General features: G+C 38.6%; 1 protein-coding gene across 1 annotated transcript in view; it reads right to left on the minus strand.

The window, feature by feature from the left end:
* Positions 1-12,131, minus strand: part of STPG2 (sperm tail PG-rich repeat containing 2) — a 542,222-nt gene that overhangs the window by 236,139 nt on the left and 293,952 nt on the right. The window lies entirely within an intron of this gene.

Here is a 12,131-nt window from a genome sequence, read left to right on the forward strand (position 1 = left end):
GGGAGATTTGAGAGCTGACCAGACTGCTGGGAACAATCCCTGTGTGACTGACAAGCAGCTGCCTAAACTTTTCAGTGTAGCTGCAGTGAATGGGTCTTTCTCTGGCCTCCCTGAGCTCCTAGACTTCCCCATCTCACTGCAGGCAATGCTTTTCTCCCTTTCCCTTCCTTTCTCTCTCTCTCTCATAAACAGTGATTTTTACCATTCTTTCAAAGTTGAATGAATGAACTTTGAAAATCATTCAAAATTGAATGAATGGTAAAAATCACTGTTTATCACCTCTGTAAAGTTCTGATTAATAGGAAAAAGGATTTTTGAGGCTAATTTTAAACTGCAGCAAATCTGTGGTACTTTGTGCTATGAATTTGTCTTTCTGTATCTTTCTGTCAGAAAGAGGGGTACCTTAGGATAGAACAGGGGCTTAGGGCCCCATAAGGCCTCTGTTCAAGACAGTCCAGCAAACTGGTCAGGTATGTCCTTGGAAGTTTGACCTTACAACCACGTGGCAGTACTTTCTCTTGGTCTCCGCCATTGGGAGGACATAAATTTGGGGGTTCATGTCATAGTTAGCCTTAAAAATTATCTTGAGTAGCTAAAAGACTTCACAAGCTCAAAATTGGCTGCTCTAGACTGCCTCTGGGAAGAGCATTGGAAGCCGCCCAATGCTGTAGCTCAGCAGCTAAAGTTTTGCCATTTTATGGTGGCAGCCTGGGTTCAATTTCTAGCTTAGGGAATGAGTCCTTTCTGAGTTGGTACCTGCATGACATTTACCATTTGTTAATTTTCTTCCCCTCCAAAAACCATGTTGAATTGTCCTTTCTCTGAGCATATGGAAGGTTACCTTTAGTAAGGTTCAAAAGCCAGAAAGATTGGCTGTTTGGCCTGGCTAAAATCAGGTAATAAGATATTCTTTTTTTTTTTTTTTTTTTTAAGAGTGCTATGGTTAAAAGTCAGCTTAATTGAAAGTGGATATTCAAGCTCTAATAGCCTGAGACTCCTTGGTTAAAAAAAAAAAAAAAAAAAAAAAAAAAAAAAAAAAAAAAAACAGAGGAGGCACCACAGATCCCATTTTAGGAAAAACTTCTCTTTTCCTCATGAAATCCAAGAAATTAGAAGTGGATAGAGTTATCTCAAAATCTAAGGCTCCGTTCTGATTTTCATTGCATTTTCTGACAACTTTAACTTTTGGGGTTGTCAGAAATTAGTTCACAAATTACTTCACATTATGAGAAAGCTTTGGTGTGTAATAACTAGGTAGGAAATACACTTTTGGGATATACTAATGGCAGTTATGGGGAAATACTCAGCTCTGCACATGTGGATCAGAGAAGCATGCTCTTGGCCACCTAGAAGTTACAGAAATGTCCCCGCCCCACCCCCACTGAGAGATAAGACTCCTGTGGGAGATGGGCTGATTCCCTGTTTTGGGAGATTCAAGATCTGGTTTAAAAATGGGACCCTTAAATTCTAGAAATCTGTTTTACCTCCCAGCTGTGCCTGCTTATTAGGCCCTAGAAACTGTATGCTCTCCTGACCCTGTTCCTCCAAGAGCTCCACTCTAAAGCCAGTAATCCAATTAAGAAACTGGTAAATAAAAATCTTACAACTACTGAATCTTTTGTCTGTCTGTGTATTTATATATGTTGTGTGTGTGAAATATAAAAGAGCTTTGATTCACTGGTTTAAAATTAATAAGAGCTTAAATCCAGTATTTTATCAGAAAAATAAAAAGTATAATGCCTTTTACTTCATGTAACTTATCTTTGGTAAATAAAGTTTTAAAGATTATTGGTAAAATAAAAGTCTTCAAAATTTAGATATTTTGTCTAAATTAGGCAGGTGATATATTAGTTTGCTAAATGCTTTAGGGTCATAAACTGATTTTGTGACTTTTCTAAATTATTCAATTTACTTAGTTTGGAGCATTAGATTCTATAATAGATAAGGCCTGGGGTCATGTGGAGAGCCATGCCCCCTAGCTATGTGGGGAAGAGTCAACTTTTATCTACATTTCTGTCTGATGTCCTAGGCTCCACACTTGGTACATAACTACAATCACTTACTAACCAAGTTTTTCACCAAAAGAGAAAGTTGCTAAGAGTTAACAGTATAACATGTATTTGAGACTACTAAGGAAACAGTTCTACATGCAAGGCCCATCAGGAAAGCAGAACGTACTCTTGGTAAAAGATTATAAGAAGACATGAGAATGTGAATTTCTTGCCTAAGTTTAGAGAGTTAAAGGATTGTTTTATGTGAGATAGAAAAACTATATAAAGGTTTGAACAAGTTGTGGAAGGTTTATAAAAAATTAACTGTAAAAGAGATTCTGTGTGTAAACATATTGGCTAAAGCTAAAGGAGTATTATTCAGTTTTTCCATAAATTGAACATAGAATTAAAACCACAACAATTACAGCACGGATCTGCTCTTAAAAAAAAGGTAAAAGTTATAAAAGGTTTATAAGAACCTTACCTTATGGTCGAACTGATTAAGATTGAATATATTTGTCAACAAGGTTTTATTAAGAATTGAATTTGACATCAATAATGCACTAACACAAAAGTGAAATTTGTATTATTTGGTATAAAAATGATACAAGAACTATTATCAAATATTAAATGGTGTTTGGCTTTCTTTGGGCTATATTTGTATAAATATGTTATTGGTATGTATTCCAAAATAATGAGAAACTCCTATAATTCTGATAAGACATAGTGTATATTATCAGTAATAATTGTAATTGTTATATAAAATCATTGTATGCCACAGAAGTAACCAAATTTCTTTGTCAATCATGTTTTTGACTATGGTTGCCCTAAGACATTTTGTCATTCACAGACAATTGTTATCTTGTTTTCGTCCTCTTCAAAAGGAGGTTTTACAATCAGCTACAGGAATTTAACAGGTGCTCCTGAATGCAGGTTTCTGATAACATTGGAGATTGGAACAGTAAAATAGAGGAAAAAATTTAGAGGACTCTCATGGAAAGCTGAAATGTTCATGAATATCAAACAGGGGTTAACTGCATGGACTAAATTAAAATAGAAATCTAAAGTAATCTTTTTGACTTTTTGCTTAAAATGTTGCTGATCGTTTGTTTTGTTTTTCAGAGTTAAGGAAACTTTTGAGCTATAGTTTTTAACAATCAAGTAAAGTATACTCCTGTGAACACAATTTGGGGCATATTTGTTTCTCTCCACCTGATTTCTCCAAAACTGAAAACAAGCTATGAGTATTTTTAACTTATGGCAACATAGTTACTTGCATAAGTGCAACAAGAATATTTTCTCTTTTGTAACAGGACACAGTTGGAGAAACTGGTTATTTTACCAAGGCTTTGACTGGAATGGCACACTTTCCTTTAACAAAGCAAACTTGACTTATAAAGCCAATAAAAGACCCTTAAGAAAAATGGCATCATACCTTATCCATACAATCCCTATTCAGGATTGCTAACCTGTGGTAAGTAAAGATTGTCACATTCTTACAGGCCCAGGAGCCCCAAGTTATCCTGGGACCTCAAGAGGAGAGGAATTTACCCAACTTACAGGTATTTGAGGTTAGAAACCCATGACCAGACTTGGCTTTAAAAAAAAAGTTTTATCTGAGATTCCTTTTATGGAACAAAGTTCCATCAAAGCCAATTTAAAAAGCTTCTGTAAAATAATTATTTTTGGATTTGATGGCAAGATGGCCAAATAGGAACAGCTCCGAGTCTGTAGCTCCCAGTGAGACTGATGCAGAAGGTGGGTGATTTCTACATTTCCAACAGAGGTACCCAGTTCATCTCATTGGGACTGGTTGGACAGTGGGTGCAGCCCATGGAGTGCGAGCCAAAGCAGGCTGGGGTGTCGCCTCACCTGGGAAGTGCAAGGGGTTAAGGAATTCTCTCCCGAACTCAAGGGAAGCCATGAGGGACTGTGCTATGAGGAAAGGTGCACTCTGGCCCAGATACTGCACTTTTCCTAAGACCTTTGCAACCCATAGACCAGGAGATTCCCTCCAGTGCCTATGCCACCAAGACCCAGGGTTTCAAGCACAAAACTGGGCAGGTGATTGGGCAGACACCAAGCTAGCTGCAGGAGATTTTTCTTTTTCCATACCCCAGTGGCACCTGGAATGCCAGTAAGACAAAACCATTCACTCCCCTGGAAAGGGGGCTGAGGCCAGGGAGCCAAGTGGTCTGGCTCAGTGGGTCTCACCCCTATGGAGTCCAGCAAGCCAAGATCCACTAGCTCGAAATTCTTGCTGCCAGCACAGCAGTCTGAGGTTGACCTGGGATGCTCAAGCTTGGTGGGGGGAGGGGCATCCGCCACTGCTGAGGCTTGAGTAGGCAGTTTTATCCTCACAGTGTAAATAAAACCATCAGCAAGTTCGAACTGGGCGGAGCCCACCACAGCTCAGCAAGGCCACTGTGGACAGACTGCCTTTCTAGATTCCTCCTCTCTGGACAGAAAAAAAGGCAGTCAGTCAGGGCATTCTAGATAAAACCCTTATCTCCCTGGGAGAAGGGGTGGCTTCTCCCTGGGGGAAGGGGTGGCTGTGGGCACAGCTTCACCAGACTTAAACATCCCTGCCTGATGGCTCTGAGAGCGGCAGATCTCCAAGCACAGCGTTCCAGTGTCTGCTAAGGGTCAGAGTGCCTTCTCAACTGGGTCCCTGACCCCCGTGTATCCTGACTGGGAGACGCCTCCGAGTAGGGGCCGACAGACACCTCAAACAGGAGAGCTCGGGCTGGCACCCGGTGGGTGCCCCTCTGGGACAAAGCTTCCAGAGGAAGGAACAGGCAGCAATCTTTGCTGTTCTGCCACCTCTGCTGGTGATACCAGGCAAACAGGGTCTGGAGTGGACCTCCAGAAAACTCCAGCAGACCAGCAGCAGAGTGACCTGTTAGAAAGAAAACTAACAAACAGAAAGGGACAGCATCAACATCAGCAAAAAGAATGTCTATTCAGAGACACCATCCAAAGGTCACAACATCAAAGAGCAAAGGTAGATAAATTTACGAAGATGGGGAGAAACCAGCATAAAAAGGCTGAAAATTCCAAAAACCAGAACACCTCTTCTACTCCAAAGGATCACAACTCCTTACCAGAAAGGTAACAAAACTGGATGGAGAATGAGTTTGATGAATTGACGGAAGTAGACTTCAGAAGGTGAGTAATAGCAAACTCCTCTGAGCTAAAGGAACATGTTCTAACCCAATGCAAGGAAGCTAAAAATCTTGAAAGGTGAGACGAATTGCTAACTAGAATGATCAGTTTAGAGAAGAACATAAATGACCTGATGGAGCTCAAAAACACAGCACAAGAATTTTGTGAAGCATATACAAGTATCAATAGCCAAATCGATCAAGTGGAAGAAAGGATATCAGAGATTGAAGATCAACTTAATGAAATTAAGTGAGAAGAGAAGATTAGAGAGAAAAGGATGAAAATGAATGAACAAAGCCTCGAAGAAATACGGAAACTATGTGAAAAGAACAAATCTACTTTTGTTGGGTGTACCTGAAAGTGATGGGGAGAATAGAACCAAGTTGGAAAACACTCTTCAGGATATTATCCAGGACAACTTCCCCAACCTAGCAAGACAGGCAAACATTCAAATTCAGGAAATACAGAGAACACCACAAAGATACTCTTTGAGAAGAGCAACCCCAAGACACATAATCGTCAGATTCACCAAGGTTGAAATGAAGTAAAAACTGTTAAGGGCAGCCAGAGGGAAAAATCGGGTTATCCACAAAGGGAAGCCCATCAGACTAATAGCAGATCTCTCTGCAGAAACCCTACAAGCCAGAAGAGAGTGAGGGTCAATATCTAATATTCTTAAAGAAAAGTATTTTCAACCCAAAATTTCATATCCAGTCAAACTAAGTTTCATAAGTGAAAGAGAAATAAAATCCATTAAAGACAATCAAATGCTGAGAGATTTTGTTAACACCAAGCCCGCCTTATAAGAGTTCCTGAAGGAAGCACAAAACATGGAAAGGAACAAACGGTACCAGCCACTGCCAAAACATAACAAATGGTAAAGTCCATCAACACTATGCAGAAACTGCATCAACTAATGGGCAAAATAACCACCTAGCATCATAATGACAGGATCAAATTCACACATAACGATATTAACCTTAAATTTAAACAGGCTAAATGCTCCAATTAAAAGACACAGACTGGCAAAATGGATAGTCAAGACCCATTGGTGTGCTGTATTCAGGAGACCCATCTCAGATGCAAAGACACACATAGGCTCAAAATAAAGTGATGGAGGAAGATTTGTCAAGCAAATTAAAAGCAAAAAAAGCAGAGGTTGCAATCCTAGTCTCTGATAAAACAGACTTTAAACAACAAAGATCAAAAGAGACAAAGAGGGCATTGCATAATGGTAAAGGGATCAATGCAACAAGAAGAGTTAATGATCCTAAATATATATGCACCCAATACAGGAACACCCGGATTCCTAAAGCAAATTCTTAGAGACTTACAAAGAGACTTAGACTCCCACACAGTAACAGTGGGAGACTTTAACACCCCACTGTCATATTACACAGATCAATGACACAGAAAATTAGCAAGGATATTCAGAACCCGAATTCAGCTCTGGACCAAGAAGACCTAAAAGACATCTACAGAACTGTCCACCCCAAATCAACAGAATATACATTCTTTTCAGCACCTCATCAGACTTACTCTAAAATTGACCACATAATTGGAAGTAAAACACTCCTCAGCAAATGCAAAAGAATGGAAATCATAACAAACAGTCTCTCAGACCACAATGCAATCAAATTAGAACTCAGGATTAAGAAACTAACATAAAACCTCACAACTACATGGAAACTGAACAATCTGTTCCTGAATGAATACTGGGTAAATAACAAAATTAAAGCAGAAATAAAGACATTCTTTGAAACCAATGAGAACAAGGACACAATGTAGCAGAATCTCTAGGACACATTTAAAGCAGTATGTAGAGAAAAGTTTATAGTACTAAATGGCCACAAGAGAAAGTAGGAAAGATCTAAAATTGTCACCTTAACATCAAAATTAAAAGAACTAGAGAAGCAACAGCAAACAAATTCAAGAGCTAGCAGAAGACAAGAAATAACTAAGATCAGAGCAGAAATGAAGGAGATAGAGGCACAAAAAAACCTTTCAAAAAATCAATGAATCCAGGAGCTGCTTTTTCGAAAAGATTAACAAAATAGATAGACCAGTAACCAGACTAATACAGAAGAAAAGAGAGAAGGATCCAATAGACACAATAAAAAATGATAAAGGGGATACCATCACTGATCCCACAGAAATACAAACTACCATCAGAGAATACTATAAACACCTCTACACGAATAAACTAGAAAATTTAGAAGAAATGGACGAATCCCTGGCCACATACACCTTCGCAAGTCTAAACCAGGAAGGAGTTGATTCCCTGAATAGACCAATAACAAATTCTGAAATTGAGGCAGCAATTAATAGCCTACCAACAAAAAAAACATCCAGGACCAGACAGATTCACAGCCAAATTCTACCAGAGGTACAAAGAGGAGCTGGTTCCATTCCTTCTGAAACTACTCCAAACAATAGAAAAGATGGAATCCACCCTAACTCATTTAGTGAGGCCAGAATCATCCTGATACCAAAACATGGCAGAGACACAACAAAAAAAGAAAATTTCAGGCCAATATCCCTGATAAACATTGATGCAAAAATCCTCAATAAAATACTGGTAAACGGAATTCAGCAGCACATCAAAAACCTGATCCACCATGATCAAGTTGGCTTCATCCCTGGGATGCAAGGCTGGTTCAACATACGCAAATCAATAGAAGTAATCCATCACATAAACAGAGCCAATCACAAAAAAAAAAAAAAAAAAAAAAAAAAAAATTAGCTCAAAAGATGCAGAAAAAGCCTCTGACAAAATTCAACACCCTTCATGCTAAATACTCCCAATAAACTAGGTATTGATGGAACACATCTCAAAATTATAAAAGCTCTTTATGACCAACCCACAGCCAATATCATGCTGAATGGGCAACAACTGGAAGCATTCCCTTTGAAAACCAGCACAAGGCAAGGATGTCCTCTCTCACCGCTCCTATTCAACATAGTACTGGAAGTTCTGGCCAGGGCAATCAGGCAAGAGAAAGATATAAAGAGCATTCAAATAGGAAAAGAGAAAATCAAATTGTCTCTGTTTGCAGATGACATGATTATTTAGAAAACCCCATTGTCTCAGCCCAAAATCTCCTTAAACTGATAAGCAACTTCAGCAAAGTTTCAGGATACAAAATCAACGTGTAAAAATCACAAGCATTCCTCTACACCAATAACAGACAAGCAGAGTCAAATCATGAGTGAACTCCTATTCATAATTGCCTATGAAATACCTAGGAATACAACTTACAAGAGATGTGAAGGACCTTTTCAAGGAGAACTACAAACCACTACTCAAGGAAATAAGAGGACACAAACAAATAAAGAACATTCCATGCTCACGGAGAGGAAGAATCAATATCATGAAAATGACCATACTGCCCAAAGTAATTTATAGATTCATTGCCATCCTCATCAAGCTACCAATGACTTTCTTCACAGTATTGGAAGAAACTACTTTAAATTTCATATGGAACCAAACAGGAGCCCACATTGCCAAGACAATCCTAAGCAAAAAGAACAAAGCTAGAGGCATCAGGCTACCTGACTTCAAACCATACTACAAAGCTACAGTAACAAAAACAGCATGGTATTGGTACCAAAACAGATATATAGACCAATTGAACAGAACAGAGGCCTCAGAAATAACACCACACATGTACAACCATCAGATCTTTGACAAACCTGACAAAAGCAATGGGGCAAGATTCCCTATTTAATAAATGGTATTGGGAAAACTGGCTAGCCATATGCAGAAAACTGAAACTGGACACCTTCCTTATACCTTACACAAAAAAATATACTCAAGATGAATTAAACACTTAAACATAAGACCTAAAACCATAAAAACCCCAGAAGAAAACCTAGGCTGTATCACTCAGGACATAGGCATGGGGAGATACTTTATGATTAAAACACCAAAAGCAATGGCAACAAAAGCCAGAATTGACAAATGGGATCTAATTAAACTAAAGAGCTTCTGCACAGCAAAAGAAACTATCATCAGAGTGAACAGGCAACCTACAGAATGGGAGAAAAATTTTGCAATCTATCCATCTGAAAAAGGGCTAATATCCAGAATCTACAAAGAACTTAAACAAATTTACAAGAAAAAAACAAATAACCCCATCAAAAAGTGGGTAAAGGATATGAACAGACACTTCTCAAAAGAAGACATTTTTGCAGCCAACAAACGTCAAAAAAAAAAAAAAAAAAAAACTCATCATCACTGGTAATTAGAGAAATGCAAATCAAAACCACAATGAGATACCATCTCATGCCAGTTATAATGGTGATGATTAAAAAGTCAGGAAACAACAGATGATGGAGAACTTGTGGAGAAACAGGAACGTTTTTACACTGTTGGGAGTGTAAATTAGTTCAACTGTTGTGGAAGACAGTGTGGTGATTCCTCAAGGATCTAGAACCAGAAATACCATTTGACCCAGCAATCCCATTACTGGATATATACCCAAAGGATTATAAATCATTCTACTATAAAGACACATGCACACATATGTGTATTGTGGCACTCTTCACAATAGCAAAGACTTGGAACCAACCCAAACGTCCATCAATGATAGACTGGATAAAGAAAATGTGGCACATACACACCATGGAATACTATGCAGCCATAAAAAAAGAATGAGTTAATGTCCTTTGCAGGGACATGGATGAAGCTGGAAACCATCATTCTCAGCAAACTAACACATGAACTGAAAACCAAACGCCGCATGTTCTCACTCATAAGTGGGAGGTGAACAATGAGAACACATGGACACAGGCAGGAGAACATCACACACCAGGGCCTGTCAGGGGGTGGGGTACTAGGGGAGGGATAGCACTAGGAGAAATACCTAATGTAGATGAAGGGGTGATGAATGCTACAAACCAACATGGCACGTGTATACCTATGTAACAAACCCACATTCTGCACATGTACCCCAGAACTTAAAGTATAATAAAAAAGTTATTATTCTTGCTGTACTTTATACAGATAATCAGGCCAAATATAATAAAGCAAATTGGTCATACTATGATTTGTCTTTATTAAAAATGGCAGACTGGAGAGATAAAAAATATGTCTCAAGAAAAATGGTACACATGTTATTAGATTCTAGTCTCATCAGTTGTTTTTGAGTTTTTTCTACAATTTAGACTAACCCTGCTTATTCCTGCATACAACCAGCCATCTCTGGCCGCTGCTCAGAAGAAATAAGAGGGATGGATCTCACTTTTTCTTGGTACTGAAGAGTTATGTATTGCCCTGACCATACATACCTACACTTTCTGACTGAGCTCCTCTGTACCCTGAATGCAAGAGACCCAATAGTTAGGCAGCAATATTATTGCCCCTGTTCAGCCTGATGTTACAGAAGATGGATCTTCATCCCTCTCAAACCCTTAGGATTAAGGGTTCTCTTACAAAAGGGAGGGGGAAAATGTCAGAGGAGTTTGAATCAGAGTGACTCCATCTTAAGTAGTCGTTGGGTAAAATAAGGCTGAGACATTCTGGGTTGCATTCCCAGTAAGTTGCTCATTCTAATTCACAGGATTAGATAGGAGGTTGGCACAAGATACAGATCACAAAGACCTTGCTGATAAAACAGCATGCAGTAAAGAAGCCAGCTAAATCCCACCAAAAACCAAGATGGTGACGAGAGTGACCTCCGGTCATCCTCACTGATACACTCCCACCTGTGCCACGACAGCTTACAAATGCCATGGCAATGCCATAAAGTTATCCTATATGGTCTAAAAATGGAAGGAATACTCAGTTCCAAGAAATGTCAGAAAACTCATGAATAATCCACCCCTTGTTTAGTATATAATCAAGAAGTAACTGTAAAAATGGGCAACCAACAGCCCCTGGGGCTGCTCTGTCTATGGAGTAGCCATTCTTTATTCCTTTATTTTCTTAATAAACTCTCTTTCACTTACAAAATAAAAGTGTTACCACTTGTTGATAATTCACCTTGTCACCCAAGAGCTCTGATGGAGATGCACAAGGAAATTAGTGTTATTTTCATGCCTGCTAATACAACATCCATTCTGAACCCATGGATCAAAGACTAATTTCAACTTTCAAGTCTTACTTTAAAAATACATTTTGTAAGGCTATGGCCACCATACAGAATGACTCCTCTGGGATCTGGGCAAAGTAAATTGAAAACCTTCTGGAAAGGCTATACCATTACAGATATCATTAAGAACATTCATGATTCATGGGAAGAGGTCAAAAGATCAACATAAACAGAAGTTTGAAAAAGGTTGATTCCATTCCTCATGAATTGAGGGGTTCAAGATTTCAGTAGAGGAAGTAACTGCACATATGGTAGAAATAGTAAGATAACTAGAATTAGAAGTGGAGCCCAAAGATGACTGAATTGCTAAAATTTCATGATTAAACTTGAATGGATGAGGAGTTGATTCTTGTGGATGAGCAAAGAAAGTGGTTTATTGAGATGGGATTTACTCCTGGTGAAGATGCTGTGAACACTGTTGAAATAACAACAAGGGATTTCGAATATTGGATAAACTTAGTTGATAAAACAGTGATAGGGTTAGGGAGGATTAACTGTACTTTTAAAGAAGTACTATTGTGAGTCAAGTGCTATCAAGTCACATCATATGCCACAGAGAAATCTCATGAAAGGAAGGGTCAATCAGTGTGGCCAATTTCATTGTTGTCTTATTTTAAGAAATTTCCAGAGCCACCCCAATCTTTAGTAAACAAAATTCTGACTATTCAGCAGCCACCAACATCGAAGCAAGACCCTCCAGGAGAAAAAGAAGACTCGCTGAAAGCTCAAATAATTGTTAGCATTTTTTTTAAGCAATTCAGTGTTTTTAATTAAGTCATTTACTTTGTTTTATTTAGACATAATGCTATCGCACACTTAATAGGCTATAGTATAGTATAAACATAATTTATATGTACTGGGAAATCAAAAAACTCATGTGACT

Source organism: Rhinopithecus roxellana, chromosome 2 (genome assembly GCF_007565055.1).
Source record: "Rhinopithecus roxellana isolate Shanxi Qingling chromosome 2, ASM756505v1, whole genome shotgun sequence".
NCBI lineage: Eukaryota > Metazoa > Chordata > Mammalia > Primates > Cercopithecidae > Rhinopithecus > Rhinopithecus roxellana.